This window comes from Corvus brachyrhynchos, unplaced genomic scaffold (assembly GCF_000691975.1).
Source record: "Corvus brachyrhynchos isolate BGI_N302 unplaced genomic scaffold, ASM69197v1 scaffold32, whole genome shotgun sequence".
Taxonomy (NCBI): Eukaryota; Metazoa; Chordata; class Aves; order Passeriformes; family Corvidae; genus Corvus; species Corvus brachyrhynchos.
Window position 1 is genome coordinate 8,186,429 of NW_008237919.1, and position 18,132 is coordinate 8,204,560.

Consider the following 18,132-nt stretch of genomic DNA (forward strand, 5'->3'; position numbering starts at 1 on the left):
TGTCATTATTGTAAATTCTCAGCCTTTGTCTGAAAATCTTGTACCAGTTCCCTTGAGCATCAGTTCAGTTAATTAATTCAAACAATTTCCCCTCTAATCTCTAAAACATTTTCATATTTAAGACAATAAATGGAACACTTAAGGGGCCCATTCATTGTTGGTCATTAATATGCCATGGAATTAAAGGAATTATTGCTGGCCTTCGGTGACATGAATAATTTTCATATGGTTTGGACCCATACAAGGTTAAAATTATGACCTCTCAATGCTCTGAGCAAATGAATATAATGAAATCCTTTGAATAGAGCTTGCTACTCCTTTGCCTTTCTTGAAACCTAATTTGATACTTGACCACATGATTTATGCCAATTTTGGAATAATATTATTTAATGATAACTTTAAAATTAGCAATTAATTTAGCAATGGATTGATTACATTTCTCTTGAACCAGTTCATAAGGTTAATGCAATAGGAGTCTGATGGGTCTGATCACATTGACAGTAATTGGTTATTATGTTACATGTTAAGATAAGGAGTCAGCAGTTGAGAATCTCCATGGGATTTGCAGGAGACAGAGCTGTATGTTTGCAAACCTCTTTTCCTCCCTTCAAACACTTGTTTTAAATTCATAACAGAATTGTTTTTGACCTTCAGGGTGATGTTTCATAAGGCTTATTTCTAATGTACAATACCAGATTATAGCAATGCAGCAAAATAATTCTCTCATAGGAAGATCAACAAAGCCACTACATTTCCCTTAGTGCTCGAATGAAGTATTTCAGTGCAACTGTCAAAGTGACATGCTGTCACCATAGAAAACTATCAGTTTCTTGACACTATCTGATGTTCAGATTAAAAAGCTTCTACTAAAGTCCAAAATATATATTAATAACTTTTATCATTATTTCATAAAAATTTTTTCTATAATTTTGAATTTTATTATTCATAGTTCTAAAATCATGAATAAATAACTTGTGACCAATAAGTTGCACTGATCAGCTTCTATCAAAGATTAAACTAAAGGAAACAGGATGAATTAAGTATTTGTGTGCTTATTATCTCATTTTATGAATAACATACCTATTGATAATTTTATGTTAAGTGACAGAACATAGTTTAACCTATGTTTTCCAGATTACAAAATATTGAAAGGATAATAGATAAGGATAATACAGTTGAATCAAATATATTAACCAAGACTCTTTTCATTTAGTTTCCATTTGAAGCGAAATCATTAGAAAGCTTTTACAGTTTATGAATTGATTTACCACACTCATTGAGATTTTTAGGGAACTCTTTAAAGATATAACAGCTTACAAGTATGCATGAAAGAAAACTGTATGCAGAGTACACATTCATATCTTAATTGTTACATGAGTCTAATTTATCACATCTAAACTTTCATAATTCCAAAGAAAAAATTAAGAATTCCACTTCCAAATTTTTGAAATACTCAACATAACCTGTTCAAGTTATTACAAGATGGAAAAATATGGAAATCCTGGTTCAAAGACTGTGGAAATTAAAAGATATTTCTGAAAAGGAATGACACCAAATACATTGTCATGAGGGACAAGCCACTAAGAAAAGTCCGCAGTCAGGTGAACAGAAATTAAGGGAAAGGATATATGAGAATATTACATGCCATATATCTCAAAGTACATCTTCTGAAGGTCATGTTTTCATGAATTAGATTACGCACTGTCAATTACTTCTGTTTCTGAGGCATAGCATCAGTCACATTCTGTTAGACAATGTGCCACAAAATGACTTGACATGATGCACAGGAATACACAGCACTTCAACCAGGAAATTTAGAAATAGTATTTGAGCATTTTCCACTTGTCTGGGTGACCAAACACCTAAACATGTCTGCCAGTCCTTACTTAAGGTTGGTCTCAAGTCTTCCGATGTTGAGAGTACAGGAAATTTGGCCTGATTTTTACTGTCAGAGATATGTGAGGAAAGTTTTATGCTATCTGCTTTGGAAGAGTGCTTTTCTGTAAGCCGCAGCCAGGCCCCATTCTACTAGCATCCAATTGCACCACAAAATTGCAAATCTATTTAATATTAGTGGCTTAGGTACCTATTTGGATTCTTTCCCTTCTCCTTTTCTATTAAAGTTCTTCTGTGACTGAATACTGAGTACTGGTGAGCACGTGTAGAAGTGGGTAGGGGAATTTTAACTTCCCTGGAATAGATATTGCATCATAGTTGAAGGCAAAAGCCACAGTTCAATTCTTCCAGAAATATTCCCGAGAGGATCTGAACTTCACTGCTTGCTTCTATCATGAGCACCTGGCATAAAATGAACAAATGTAATATTGCTGTGAAACACTGAGGAAAAAGAAATCATCTATCATGAAAAAATTCAAACTAGAATGGGATCACATACCAATTTAAAGTACATTTCTCAGGCATGTATTTCGAATCATAAACACAAATGATGACTTGCCTATCCTGAACATGACTTATTACCCAAGAAAGGAATGCAAATTAAGAAGTTCTATTATATAATATATATCGTTCATAAACTATATAGACAAATTTTCGTACTATTTTTATCACTAAGACCAATGAGAAAAATATTTAAGCACTTTAAAGAAATTAACCATTTGAAGTAAAATTACACTCATATTTTGACGCTTATTTATTGATGTCTGACAGCATGACAAGACACTTCCAGCCTCTTGATTTCATGTTTGAAAATCCTAGCAGCACTGAGCAAAAAGAAAACAGATTAAAAGGACTGTCTTAAGGAAAAAAGAAGCTTCAATAACCTACCTTAAAGTATGCTATTGCTTTTCCTTAGATCAGGATTTTATTCTAAGTGCATAGATCTCTCACTATGCTCCAGAATATTAATACTCTTGTGAAAGTAAACGTATTCTCATCCTTAGATCTTGTAATCCCTACAGTATTACATTTTATTTCCTGGCTTATGGCACATGCTTTTCTGTAAAGGCATAAAGTAGAATTTGCAACCTCAGATGATATTTGCTGATCCAGAGGGTTGCAGCCAAAAGATGGCAAAAAAGGGAATGACTGCTTCTTCTCAGCAGTATTTCAAAGGAATCTGCCATCATTAACTCTCTGAGACTACAGATAACTGATAATCACAAATATTTTCCTTTCTCTTCCTCTGCCTCTCCTCTTATCTACTGGATATTAATTTTGGGGAATTTTAAAACTGTAGGATTTCTAAGACTGATGTGAATGTTAATGTCCCTGAGTTATCCTAGACTTTCAAATGACACTGAATGTAGAAAATCTGGGCTAAATACCATAAAAAATACCAAAATGTCCAGACTATTAAACAGAAGACATCCTTTCAAAGGGAGAGTCAAAATCCCTATTAAAGGATCATTTATTTTGCACTGGACAACATGCACAAGAATACAGAAAAAATTCTGAGCTGGGATGATAGAGGCCCTATTGTAGTGCTCTCAACTCGAGTACCAATACACCAGTGATGAACAAATTCTGCCAAATTTTTAAAAGGATAAATAGCATCTTCAGAGCTACTCCCAGGATGAATTTGAGGTTATATATTTTCATGCTGTAAATTAGAGTCAATCCATTTGGGCAATCCATTAGCTTTTTATCTATTTTTTTTTTTCATTAGTGTTTGAAGAGAACCATCAGCCTTTGTACTCACCAATCCAGTTTCTTTCACTCTGTTTTGTTTGCTGTCTTTACCAGTTCCTGTGAAGCTTTCTGCATAACAAACACTCAGTCATACACAATCTTCCTGTATTCCCATGGCATTTCAAAATTAACCTTCTGCAAGACCCTTGTCTAATTTTAAAGAAGATTGTCTGCTTCTGTTGAGGTAAAATGGAGAAGAGTAAAATGCATGTTTATTCACCTATATTGAAAACCAACACCATAATTCCGTAGGAAGACATAACAGACAGCAAGTTTGCTGATAGGGATAAGAGAAATAGGAGGAACCTATGCACTGAAGTGCTGTTTTAGCTCATCAGGAGATATATGGCTCAGCCTGGCTAAGTGTTTAGCCATGGACACCAGAAGCAGCTATCTGTCCTACAGCAGCTGAAATGTTAGGTCAGTAATGCTGCTATAGCATCAGTCAGTAGACCACAGAGGAGATGAGAAAAAGACAAGATCACTTGCGAAGATCAGAGTCATCAAAGGGATTTCGGCTCTGAAATCAAATGCAGTCCTCAGCTGTCTTGCCTGTATGACCCCATAACTGCATAGCTGTCCTTTCTCCAGCTCCTTTTTAACTGTGCTCCAACAAAGCAAGCTGTTCTATAGGTGAGTACTCACACAGGTGAGAGATGAGGCCACTTCAAATCTTTTGGATTGACCCTGTTTGGAGCAGTGGGCTGAAACTGTGTCTTCTGCTTTCCTAGAGGACCAGACAGCTACTGGGATGCCCAAGATATCCCTGGATTAATTTTCTGTTTCTTTACTGTTAATTTTATGGTTTTTATTTAATTTTTTTTAAAAAGTAATTGAAATGGGAGTGAAGCCAGACTCATGTTTATACTAGCCACCCTTGTCCCTGTCACTGTGATTTTTGAATGACCCAGAAAGCTTTATGATATCTTTCAAGTAGAAAAGCAAGCTATGTTGTGACATAACTGTGAATAAAAACCTGAGAAACGTACTTTATTACTGTCTCATTACTAATTCTGTTTGAAGAAATCCTCTTGTGGGCTTTTCATTACTTCATGTTGCTTTGCAAGAGAACCCACATTGCTTTTCAGTGAGAACCCGCACTGTGCCTCATGTTATTATTACTTTGTCAACAGTACCAAAGATTTCTTGCATAATACAAACAAAGGAGGAAGGAACTATTATTTACAATCCACAACTCTGAATGTGCTTTTACAGGAGAACAGAAAAGTAATTTTTGGCCTGAGGTCTTTCTTCCATAAGTGTCAACCTCTACTGTCCAGCTGAGGAGATTTTGTTTCTAGCAATAGTTCCAAACATCTTTTTACAGTGAAACTGTTTACTCAAGTTATGTGTAAGAAATTGAGCATTTCTCCTTTAGTAAACATGTGCCCTCTTTCATGGTCTCCATTTATGTTTTATTACTTTGACTATTGTTGAATAGTTCTTTAATTTGCCCAGTATTCCTGATAGTAACTAGCAAATACCCAGGTCTAAATGATAAAGGAGAAAGAATACTTGTCCTCGTACTTGGAACTTCAGCAGCACTCTCCCTTTTTATTCTGCATCTCGCTGATACTTAATTTCTGGCATTTCGTCAATTTCCTACTTATTATTAAATGTTTGCTTCATGCATAGATTTTGCTATCACAAAAAAAAAACTCTATACAGGAGCTTTGCACCTTGATTACCGCTATTTTTTCAACATTAGAATCATAACTAATATTATTTAATACCATTGCTAGTTTTCTTTACTATACTTCTACTTCAGTGTGCTTTAGCGTCAAAAGTCTCTAAGCCCAATACCAAATTACCTACATACTCATTTACATTGTGTGCTAGATACTGCATTCATGGTTTCTTTTCACTTGTATTGCCCCTAGTACAAAAGGGCTTTTTTGACCTAGAAATGCTTTTTAGTCATATCAGGGATTTTTGTGTGTCCTTCACTCACATTGCAAATATTTTCTTTCAGATATCCAGCAGTATTACTGTGGTATTATTTTGCTAATATGCAGTATATTATTCCATTTCCTTAATCTAAGACTCAGACATCTAGCTGCAATGAAGTCACTATAGTTACTTAGTTCCCTCATTCCTTCACTTCCTTCCTTTAAAGATTCAGCTTGTGGTCAATTTTCTCCTGATTCCACTGTGCACTTTTTAAATTTATTTCACCACTTTTTTTATGGAACAAAATGGGGCTTGTGAATAGCAAAGTTTAATTACAGTATATTTATTTCTTTATTCTTTTTCCTATCTCTTTGTTTTGACATTTTACTGCCTTACATAATTTTTCCACCTCTGTATTATTTTATGTAGTGGTTCATTGTATCTCTCTGCTAGGACTTTCCCTTTAGAGAAAAGATTCCTCTCAGGCATCTCTACAATGTCATTAGGATTCTTTTGTCTTAGTGATTACATCTGCTATTCCAGATTCTGTAGCTTTTCTTACAATATAGAAAGCATTTTACATTATTTCTTTATATTAGCACTTTACATTAATTCTTGTGTTTTCTTCTGCATCCATAAATAGAAAATACATATACACTTCTTATGAAACTGTCTTGCATTTTTCAATAGCAAAGTTAAATCGCTCCAGTGTTTTTCTGCATATTAGAAAGTGAGCAGGATAACAGTTTGGCAAGTCAAGATCTCCTGTAGTTTTAATCTACAACTCACTGTTAGATCATGTAGACATTATTCATGGAACAAAACTTGAAGGGGACTCCTGCTTGTCTGGATGCATATCTTGATGGAGAAGTTGTGGGTTGCCATTAAGATATTCATATCCCGCCATATGTCTCTGCAAGAGATTCAATTCTCTAATCCCTAACTATAACATTAAGTAGCTTAGTCACAGAAATATACAGAAAACCATGAATTTTTTACCATCCCACCTACTGGAATATACTGTCCGCAGTAAATTCCCCCTTTCACTTCCCATTGACCAGCATTTATGGATTTCTCTTCAGGTTGCACTATTTTGTGAATTCCCCATTCAGAGAAATACCTCCTTTAAGGCACCCTGCAGGTACTTTTTGCAGAAAAGCACATTGCAGTCCAACATCACAACACTTCTGTGCATTTAAACCTCAATCACTCATCTTGATGTACTGGATGATGGGCCATGCCATAATTTCTACCCAGGTACAAACTCTCTGGAAGAGAGAAAAGGCTAAAATTATCCTTCCTGTAGAGAATATTATGAACATGCATGTCAAAGGGTCACATATCATAGAATATTCTCATTATCTGTACTGCATAAACCCACTCTATCTGTATAACACTGAAGCATAACAGTGTGAGTTCTTAAGGAGATAAGTGTTGTCAAACTTTATCCTTCCCTTGAGAAAATAAATAACACTACTTCTTTCTTTGCCTAAGGTATTTTGGATAAACCAGAGAAATGAAGAGAAGGATTGGAGAATTTAGTGATAAGGGAATGCAAAATGCTTACTACTTTTTTATTTATTAATATTGTTATTGTTATTGCTATTTATTATTGCTCTCATTTATTTATTTATTTATTTAAAATTATTTGGCTGAACATGTATATTTTATGGTAGTATGGTTCAGTCTTCAAAGAAGCATTTTTACTTACTGATTCCTCTAAGGCTACTCATTTATTCAAGTTAAAATGAGAACAGCTCAAAATATTTCTATCATCTAAGTAACTGCAAAAGGAGTTTGCACTTTCAAAAGGATTAACGACCAGTTCTCCAGTAATATTTATTTACTTTTCTTCAGGGAGTCTTTAAAATTGACCCTTCTCTCATAAAACAAAATAATAGATATGAGAAATAACAAGCTTTATGGTGGCATGAAAACAATGCATTCAACATTCTGTGAACATATTTTTTTCTTGCAATGTTGTAATTCCATCAATTTACTTATTAACAGGGAACAGGATCCATTAGATTTGGAGGAAAAGGGGGAAAATGGAGGGCGAATGATAACTACCGGAGTATGTCTGTACTTGTGAATCAGGCTGCATAATATACACTTGTAAATATAATTTTAGATACAGTTCTATTACACGTAAAGAGCCTCTGACATAGCTGAGAGAAGAGCTCAGGATTACATGGCAAATGTAGCTCCCGGCAAAGTACAAAGTGAAATGCTAACAGCACATGTAGAGTAAGGTGAGATAACTCTGGTCTGAGATACGTGCTGCAATTTAATTTATGTGATGATTCATCTAGAACCTCAATCTTTACAGTAACTATAAATCAGTGTATGTACAGACACGCTTCCTTTGATGCTCAACTGAAAATAAACTTAATATCCTATATATGGCAAAGCAGAACACCAGTAGAGATTGACTTTTTACCTAGAACTATTGCAAGGGAAGTCTGTCATCTATAATGAAACCATTGTATTGAAAATCAAGCACTAAAGACTTCTGGATAAGTGGATCTGAAGAGTACTTTGAAGTGATTTGAGAGGACAGTGTCACATTTTTATGGTTTAACCATTCTCTACATGTGCAATTGTAATACAGTTAAATTTCTTCTAACATCCTGATCAAATTCAATGGCAGAAAACCATGGTCAATATCTGTTTTTCTGAGGACCAGGAACAAGTAACTATTCTGCACTCATTCTTTCAACTTTAAAGAACTGACTCAATCATGATAGATTACTTCAGCCATCAAAATTCTCTAAATTTTTCAGACTTTCTGTCTTAAACCAAGGATTTGGTTTAAAGGTGATGTCCTACTCAATACCAGATAGGAAATAAGATTAAAATTTTATTTGTGAAAATCTAGTGTGGAGACACAAGTTTTTTGTATAGCACCAGCATATGAGCATAAAAATGTGCAGAAATTTCTTTTTATAAGTGCACTGGGTACAAATTACTGCATTTTTGAAACTATAGATAGGACAGTTGCCCATTACCCTGCCCTGGCCATTATGCTACTACACCAGGTCCTGCTATATATCTTCTCCTTCCTACCCCACCATGGTCTGAGATCTGCCACTTTCCCACCCCATTCATGCAGCCCTGTGGAGTGGCTGGGGATCTGGGGCTCCTGCCACCACCAGCACCAGCCCCAAGTCCAGGATGGGTGCCCTGGTCCTGTGTCCACCCCTGCTGGACTACCCTCAGTCCATCACAACAGGCCTCTGTAGCACATGGCACAGACCCTCAGCACTCGGGTATGGCAGCCAGCCCGCATGAATTAGAGTCTGGAGCACAAGTCTGATGAGGAGCTCGTGAGGGTGCTGGGGAGGTATAGTCTGGAGAAATGAAGGCTCAGGAGAGATCTTCTTGCTCTCTACAACTGACTGGAGATTGTGGCAAGGTGGGGGTCAGTTTCTTCTCCCAGGCAACTAGCAGTAGAACAAGGCGAAATGGCCTCAATTTTTACAAGGGGAGATTCAGGTTGGATATTTAAAATAATTTTTAATCTCTTTCCAGTCTCTGCTAAATAGTCTTGTTATGCATCTAGGTTACAAGTCTTTTCCACAGATAATCTGCAGAGGATTTCTTAATACTTGCATTTGTCAGACAGATGCCAGCTAGTCACTAGATTCTAAGGAAGTTTGCTGTTGCTGGTAAATCAGTTATCAAATCCTCTTGAGACTTTTGAGCAGAATCCACCCAAAAATATTTAGCTTTTATTGTGTTATTTTTGGCAGACTTACCTCAGTTTCAGAAAATTTCTTCTGTAAAGCTCTCAATAAAAATATCTCTGGTAAGGGAACATACATCATACCCAAGGTACTTTTCAAGTAACTACCACCAGTAAGCCAAGGAAATTCATTCTGAAATGTTTCCTTGCACCACAGTGCATAGTACCATGGAAATATTTCCCTGAAGAAAATGGGTACAGCTCCTACATTATGGAACATATTCTTAGAAATATCCCTCTGAAACACCGGAAACAATTGCTTACATTATAAAATGCACAAATCTAGACATTTTAGGTAATTAACATCTGGGAAAAAAAGGCAATGGTGTCAGTGTTTTTTTCCACTAAGAAAGTAGTTCAATTGAAGCTTCACAGAAGAATCTAAAGTAAAAATATTGGAAGCTGTTTTCATAAACAATTCCAGAATTTAAGTCATAAAGATGGAAATTCAAAATCTTTTTTACATTTATCAAAAAAGCTTAAAGGAAGCTAAAGTTAAGATTTCCACACCAGGTTGCTTATAAACCTATAGAGAAAGGTTTTCATGTAAAAGCTGCCAAAGACTTGTGAATTTACCTGTTATTCTCTAATTCTGACTGTAGTTACGGTTCAATATTTATACTAATTATAAGTTTGGCTCCAAGTATATAAATTATTCTTCTTCATAAACTTGGTCCTTCTTTTCTGCATATATGTTATAATTGCCTGTCAAGGATATTTTATGGTAAAATAAAGAATATATGCTTCTCCTTATAAGTACCACTTATACTGACGACAAAAGAGTAAAGGCCAATCATAAAACATTCTCTCTCTAATATCTGGGATCTCAGTTCCAACTGTCAGAAGTGAAATCAAAAGCAATTCACACATCTTAAATGCTGGACCCAAAAACCTTCACCTCTGCAATTCACAGAAGTCAATAATGTTAGAAAGTTCTCATCAGAGTACATCAGAGTGAGTAAAGGTTCACAGTCTGCCCTGCATAAGAAGGTGATTGTCCCCTCTTAAGAAATATGAGTGATCCACTTAATTAATCCCAGTTGTACCATGAGGAAGTGGTGATGTTATATACTAGCAAAACATTTATGTTCAGGTCAGGGTCAAGACCCAACAGCTTTGCACTTAATAATATATCTCTGTCCAGATTTTGCTGAGCACAAAAATATATAAAGATCTGTATTGCTCCAGCCGAGCAGGTACTTCCCTATGGTAAGAAAGACAGAGGAGTTTTCTGTGCAATGGCAAAAGTATGTCTTCAGCACAAAGTGGCTGAAGTGTGTGATTCCAGCACAGAGAACATTCAACTTCAGATTCAGGTTATGAGAATTCCCCCCTTTTCACTAAATTGTCCAAGAGGAAATATGAGCCTGATTTCATAATCATAATTCAGTTAATTAATGAAAAAAATATTTACTCAGTCTTTTTTAAAATTTATTTTTATGTTAGTAAGGTGAAGGCATTTTCTAACCCTGAGCTTTCTTGTACATTGCTACTGTAGCTGATTCTTCTAAAGCTTTCCTAAGCATAGACTATGCTTCTTGTTAGTGTTAACTTCCTGTGATAACAAGAAAAAAATAAGAATATATAGACGAGAGGTGGAGAACAAGTGGTATCCTTAAAAAAGAGTAATATGTGCTGGAATGAATATAACATTTACATTCCTCACAATAGTATGAAACACTCAAGGGTATCATGCTGCATATGCTTTAGGACACAGTGAATCTTTTAAGCTCACTACTGAAAGAGGTTTACAATAAACTGTCCCAGTCAAGCTGGCACATGTTGTGTTTCTAGAGTGAAAAGCAACTTTTAGTGCGCCAAATCTGCTGTGTAGTCTCATGAATCCAGTCAAAATAATATACAGAGATTAATTATCCAAACATGTTTTTTTAATTGTGGTCTAAAAAGCTTTCAAAACTTCACAGAATTTAATGCAATAAGAAGGTCATGACATGAAATTGCTTCCTAAAGCAAAACTGATATAAACAAAATTTTTTCCTTAAGAATTCCTTTGTTTAAACTGTTTATATTTCTGTCTCCAAAGAGAAAGAGAGTTGCAGAGAATCCAAACCAGCAGTGTTTAAAAATATGATTCCCTTTGAAATCACTGTGTGGTGTCACAAATGACACAATCATCTGTAAAGCTTAACAAAATCAACTTGCTCATTTTGCTTAAACAAAATGAATGTTCATTTCTAGTCCTCTTAAATTCTCACTCCTAAATGTACTTCTCAATTAGAAGGACCTAGTGAGAAAGAAACAAGTAAAAGCAATCAAAGAAAAATGACTGAACCCCATTCCTTTCTTATGCTTGCAATTTCCCATATCTCAAAGAGCCATTTCCAAGTACAAAGCTTTCATATATGTCCTGGTAAATCTGTCATCACTTGCACTCAAAGAATCATAAGATTACAAAAATTTTGGTTATGAAACCCATGCAAATTCAGAAAGGGAAACGCATAAGTTTCTCTCTATATAAAAATTTTACATTTTAAACACTCCAAAGAGAACCCTGCAGCATAAGAGTGCATCTAATGAAAAAAAGAAAAAAACCCTATCCAAACCAACCAACTGACCAACCAAAACCAAAAAAAACCCCAACCACACCCCAAAAAACCAACAAAACCCCAACTGGGATAAAGCCTAATATCAACTGGAAACAATTTTCCAGATGACTGATGGTGAGGTGTCCTGTGTGCCAAAATTCTGTCCCCTACAAAGCTTCTCCCTGTGCTAAATAGCTGCTATTGTTAGTTTCTTTCAGTTACTTTCCCCATAAGTGAGTTTCAGCCAGCAACAAGGAAAAATGTCTATAATTTTTTTTATGAAACTGATAGCATCTTTAGTACAATTGTACACAGCAGCTGGGGATGAGTGATGCTTTGCCAAGTGCATCTCATGATGTCGTTTCCCTTTTTTTGTGCTGCATTGTTTCCTTTCCACTCTCCCTGCAATAAAAAAGAAAAGAGAAATCACCAAAGTTGAATAGAGAAAACTTGTTCTCATTTTTTGCTTATGCAGCAAGAGAGAATGAGCCCACCACTGAGAAGAGATAGCTGCAGACACAGCCTTCATTAGAAGAGCCTTTTTAGGAAGGAGAATGACGACAAAGGACTCAAACTTTTTAATACCAAGCCAGGTGAGGATGGTCAGGAGATTATGGCACTGAAATAGACTTCACAGGAAACTATATGCAATAGCAGACTGCAGCCATGGCCAGTTTGCTGTCACTGTAGGATATAAATTTCATTAAGTCAAAAACTGAAATAATTTGGTTGTTGATACAACCAGAAGAGAGGCTCAGGACCAGCTTTTGAGCCATCATTTTTGTCCCTAATAATGTTCTCTTAGCAAAAGCAAACAACAAATTAAAAATAATAATGAAAAAATCCAACCCGCTTTACCTTAAATTTGCTGAAATAGGCTATGTACATTCATGTTTTTAAAAGGCAAGTTGAGAAGCTTCAGTGAATAGACCACAAAATAGAAATACTACATTTCCTCAAACCTAAAGATGCTTCTGCAAATGTACACCAAGGCATTATGAGCACAAAAGAAATTTAAAGTTCCTTCCTAATAGAATGCATGTATGATATCTCCATCTTGTTTCAAATCCAAAAAAGACAGATAGGCCTAGAAGTAGTGGATAAGATAAAATTTGAAACTAAGACATCTTCTAAAATTTCTTTATTTTCTTAATAAAGTTAATACACAGCCCAAGCTGCTGTACTTGACTTTCCATGATACTCGAATTTCTGTCTGACCCAGGATTAAACTTACAATTTTGTATACCAAATATTTTAAGAAGCTAGAAACATGTGTTTTGTACTTACAAGAAGCATGGGTTTTGTACTCTGCTCTGTCCAAGAAACTCAGTGGTTAAGAAAATATCTCTTATTCCCTCAGGTTTTAAAACCTCAAACTTTTCTTCCTTTGAGAAAAATTGAATTCATCTTCTCCTTTCAGAGGCTTGTTCTATTTACTCCAGCAAGTACGGAAATGATTAGCAAGTATATAAATACTTGTAAGGATGTTTGAGTCGATGCAGGCAGCCAGAAAAGCCACAAAACCACAGCTGAAATGCAAAGAATAAATATATTTAATTACCTCACTAATTGGAGGATCCTGAGGCAATACCTGTGCAGAGAAACCCAAATGGGAACACCGGAACTCTCAGACTCAGTAATTTCTTCTCAGAGCTGTTACAGTGCTGTGTTTTGGATTCAAAATAAGAATGGAATTGATAACACACTGATGTTTTGATTTTTTGCTAAGTTGTGTTTATCCTAAATCAAGAACTTTTTTCTTGTCTCATGCTCTGCCAGTGAGGAGGTACACAAAGGAAACTGGGAGAGAGCACAGCTAGAACAGGTGACCCGAACTGACCAAAGGGTTATTCCACACCATAGAAGGTCATACTAAGTATATAAACTGGGGAGAGTTACCCACAAAGGGCAGCTGATCTGGGTTCAGGAAGGCAGGTCTGGCATTGGTCAGTGGGTGGTGAGCAATCGCATTGAGCATCACTGGGTTTTTCCCTTTTCATTTTCATCGTTTTATAATTTGCCATTATTATTGTATTTTACTTTATTTTCAATCATTAAACTGTTCTTATCTCAACTTTGATTCCTCTCCCCATTCCATCAGGGTAGGATGGGAAGAGAGGGTATGGTGAAGGGAGATAAGCTTAAAACAATGACATACATTGTCATACAGGGAAACTAAAATTGATTGGGGTATACCTCTGTAGAGCAAGCAGGTGGAAGACTGGAAGTGAGGGTTTTTCATGTCTGTTTTCTTTAACACCAATATATGTGTGTATTCACTCAGGTGTGCACAGACACATAGAAAAAGTGTCCTAGTGGTATTCTGATATCATGCAAGTAGATCATTTCACATTTCACTAGAGACAGAAGAGGGACATATTAAAAAACTTTCCATCACATAGAGGTTTTCTTTTTTAGTGAGTCAGAAGTACATAGTCATTTTCATGTATTGAATATTTAGAATAAATAAGTGATAAAATTATTTCCTTAGGCATACTCAAAAAATATAATCATGATTACACACAAAAGAATGTGATCTTCTATTGACCTCCTATGTGCTTCCCAAGAGGCGCATATTTAATTATTTGAATGAACCATTATATAATTAAGAAAGAAGTCCTGTGGTTGTACTTAAGCATGATTTCCCTTTAAAATACTCTATATTAGTTGTCTTGAAGGTGAGTTCTGACATTCTTCTTTTGTATAATTTTCAGAAATCTAGTACATTTGTTCCAAAAACATATTAATGTCTTTAACAGTGTGCTAAATTTCTGCTAAAGCTTTGGGAAGTTTTCAAGTCAAGACATATCTATTTCAGGGAAATATAGCAAGAATATATTCAAACAGGAAACAACAGCTAGCCTAGGAGAAAATTGATTTTTAATGCTCATAATTCATGGACAGAAACTGTGTTATGCAGCGACTGCAGGAAAGGCTTGCATGGACGTTAAATCATTGTAATAGTTGCACATACTGCTGTTCCAAGGGATATAAAAGGTGGTGCTTTAAAATATAGCTTCCTCCTGTTGCAACTCTGTAGTCTAAACAGCTGCCACTTTGACATCCACATTCACTCTCCTTCATGGGCCTCTAAAGATGATGGTAGAATGATCAACGGTCACTATCTCTAAGTATGAAAATGGTGGCTAACAAAGGCTGATCAGTGCCTCTTAGAATATTGGCATATCTACTTGAACAAAGTGGAAAATCTGATGTTTCCCACATTATACTCAAAAACTGCCACTTTGTGATATTTGTGAGCCTTACATGAACATAAAGTTATCTAAGCATATTTTCATTCGCAGCTTCATATTAAAGATATCTTCAAATTAATTTAGATATATAGGCAGTAATGAACATTTGATACACTACCTCTGGTTTGTTGCAGTAGTAAAGGGAGGGATACAGAACATTTAGATCATTAGAGCACAAGTCAGTTCTTTCATTTTGGGAATATTCTAGAATTAGCAAATAAATACCGTTAAAATAATGTTATTTTGTTTATGTAGGCTTCATCAAATGCCTCACTATGTGTAAAGTTTAAGAGGTGAATAAGAGATTGTCTCTCTAAATCAGGAGCTATTTGAAGTTTGCCAGGTAATTAACAAAGAAGGGGTGAGGAAACATTCAGTGTTTGAACTTTAACTGGAATGAAATTTGTCATCCACACAATGAGGGATATTTTTCATATTCAAATTCAACCCCTCTATACTCATGCCAGAAGTTTTCCTAAGGATGTACACACGTGGGTTCTAGAGACTAGATTAGGGAGGAGAGGGATGAAACAACTGTAGCATCTTCAGTAAATCACAATTATTAATTATATATCTCACTAGATTTGAAATTATTCCATAGTTTTCAGTGCTTTTTGTTTTCCTGCTATGAATGGAAACAATTTAATCATAAATTGATAAAATTTCACCCTCTTCACAAGGACAAAAGTAGCTCTAGTATTAAATTCTTAGTTAAAAATACTGAATCATGATTAAAAAGTTATTAGTGACTGCAGACATTCCCAGAACGCACCAGTCATCAGCAAGTTTGTGTGTTTCCACAAGCATAACAGTCTTCTATGGTTTTGTAGAATACAATTATATTAATATGGTCAGTATTTTCATAGCACGAAGAAAGATTTTCTATAACACTTGTAAATGATACATCTTCATACTGCCTGAAAAATAACCACCATAAATGTTGATGCCCCTTCTATCTCTGAATGCCCATCATCAGTGGTACAGCTGCCAGTACCATGGGCCAAGGCTCCCAGGCTGGTAGATGACAGACTGTAATGCAACTGGTTGGACAAAACACTCTCCCTTTTCCTTCCCTCAAAGCACATTTCAAACACATCACACCATCGCTTTTACCATTTTCTACAATTTGAAATGGACAATAAGATCCTTCCTTATGGTATTCTATTGGTAGAATCCCACTGTTAAGTATGATAAAAATAAGCCACGTGAAATATAAACCCAAACCCTCTCTATGCTATCTTGACTAATTGTTCTCTTTTCAACTTCCCCACTTGGTAAGGACAGAGCACCTAGCCATTATCTCCTGGGCTTTTTTCCTGTTAATATTCATTTCAAGATATTTTTACTTGGGCAGGAAAACAAATGTGCATAGTGTCATGGTAGTTAATAGCCCTATAAAATAGTCTTATTATTAATAGTGATAATATAAATTTATTTTTTTTAGAAAATCATGGTACTCCAAGTCTTTCCAGTAGTAGGGAAAAGGAAAGCTTAGCCACAGTATTGACCAGGCAGTGATGGCAGCCATAAGTCCAGCATAAGTCAGAAGCAGTGATAATATCTCCAGGGGAACGCACTATCCTGTGAAAGTGGGTACAGTCACACACACAGAGTTACAGGACGGATATTGTCATATTAGCAAAACTGCAGCCATTTGCTCCTGAGTCCTCATGTTCTTGTGCCAGCCTAAGTGCCAGAGTTGGGGAGCCTGGGTTATAACAGCAGCAGTTTGAGGAGGACTTTCTATCAGGGCTTGCTGGGAGACCTATACCAGTTGCAGTGCTCATTGCTCCTGTAGAAGAGCATCCCTTCGTATACACCCTGAAGCTCTTTTTGATGCAAGAACACTTTGCATTTAATACTTATATTTTAAAATATTACTTAATTTAATTTAAAGACTTAAGTAACACAATAACCACATTCTTCAATGTCCCTTTAGACTAGAGATTTATTTTTTTTAATTGAAAAAAAGAGTCTAATTTTTAAATTTGCCTTTTACCCCCTTCCTTGCAAAAAAATCCTTAAATCCCCTAATAAATCACTTGCTGTTGCAAAAGCTCCAGCTTTTGACTGTGACTTGATTGTTCCTGTTCTCATTTTGGAATTTTTTTTTCTTTCTTTGCTTAATGGAGGATGGAAGACTTAATTATTTGAATTAAATTTTATATTCAAGCCTGATATAATTTTATCACTGTCACAGGAGCTCAGGCTAATGTTTAAAGGACTCCTTATAGCTTTATTATGTATTGAATTGTTAAACACATCAATATTTGCACACATCCGTCTCCTTTGAAGAAAAGGAATGCTGCAGGCCTTCCTTCTCACAGTTTATTCACTGTTACAAAAATTGCTGTTTTGGCATGTCAATTTATATTTTCTCTGCAGAATGAGAAATCTAGAAATCCAAGATTGTGGTCTGAAATTATGTCATAAGACCATCTGCTATTTGATAACAATTCCTTAATGTTTGGTCTCATACCTTCCCTGCTTCTCATACCTCCTTTCTCTGGCTCAGAACACATTTCTAACTACATGACAAGCGACCTCCAGCTCCAGTACATCTTCTTCTTTCAAGCAGAATGAGATTGCTTGGAGAAACATCATTCTCTCAACTACCAACACTCCTGCTTGATTAAAAAGTAGGAAATGTTAGGCATCATAACAGGTTTCCTGTCACTTTTGAATTTTATCTCTTTTAGCCTGAAATTCAGAACTCTACTTTTGAACTCTGCTGCATATCCACTGTCACTACCAACACTGGATTTTGGCAACCATTATCCACACTCCACTGACAGTATAGTGATCTTCACCTCTTCTACTGTGACAACTGCTTTATGGAATCCAGGAATGGTTCCTCATCACTGAAGTTCTCGCTGGATTACTTTGCTGTATTTACTGTTTTATTTCTCGTGGACTGAATGACAAAATGGCTGTGCAGCACTCAGCTTTAGCTGGTTTATTAAAATGTTGGAGTGTAGCTCTATTATATTCATTTTCCCACCCTGCAGCATCAGGAAGACTCTTTATATCAGCATTCTGTCACTCTGTT

At 35.7% G+C, this 18,132-nt stretch overlaps 2 long non-coding RNA genes across 2 annotated transcripts in view; both read right to left on the reverse strand.

Moving 5' to 3' along the window:
• Positions 1-985: 985 nt before the first annotated feature.
• On the reverse strand, positions 986-6,880 carry LOC108446467. The gene is made up of 3 exons (XR_001861646.1): positions 6,659-6,880; positions 3,659-3,824; positions 986-2,298 (listed from the first exon to the last, which is right to left on the reverse strand). It is a non-coding gene; the product is annotated as an uncharacterized LOC108446467 (long non-coding RNA).
• Positions 6,881-7,356: 476 nt separating this feature from the next.
• Positions 7,357-18,132, reverse strand: part of LOC108446484 — a 97,546-nt gene continuing 86,770 nt past the window's right edge. The window contains exons 2-3 of the long non-coding RNA XR_001861683.1: positions 13,117-13,358; positions 7,357-12,231 (exon numbers count right to left, since the gene is read on the reverse strand). This is a non-coding gene — a long non-coding RNA (uncharacterized LOC108446484). The remainder of the gene's footprint in view (positions 12,232-13,116; positions 13,359-18,132) is intronic.